The sequence below is a fragment of the Diachasma alloeum genome, unplaced genomic scaffold (genome assembly GCF_001412515.2).
Source record: "Diachasma alloeum isolate Michigan unplaced genomic scaffold, Dall2.0 Dall_scaffold_01348, whole genome shotgun sequence".
In the NCBI taxonomy this organism is placed as follows: domain Eukaryota; kingdom Metazoa; phylum Arthropoda; class Insecta; order Hymenoptera; family Braconidae; genus Diachasma; species Diachasma alloeum.
This window is the reverse complement of record NW_021681451.1, coordinates 1,063-1,313: the sequence shown is the minus strand read 5'-3', so window position 1 is coordinate 1,313 and position 251 is coordinate 1,063.

Genomic DNA, 251 nt, shown 5'->3' with positions numbered 1-251 from the left:
AGGGGGAGGGGTTTGAGATTATATTTTTATAAAATTTATCGCCCCCGGAAACATGCGCAGATTTTTTATAAATTAAAAAAAAATGAATTTCTGGGAAAATACATGAGTATGCGGTTCCTCCGAGGGGTTGAAGACACCCGCATATATCCGGAGAGATGAAAATTTAGGGGGGCGAGGAGGAGGGGTTTGATACTACATTGTTATGAAATTTACCTCTTTGGAAACATGCGCTGATTTTTTATAAATTAAAA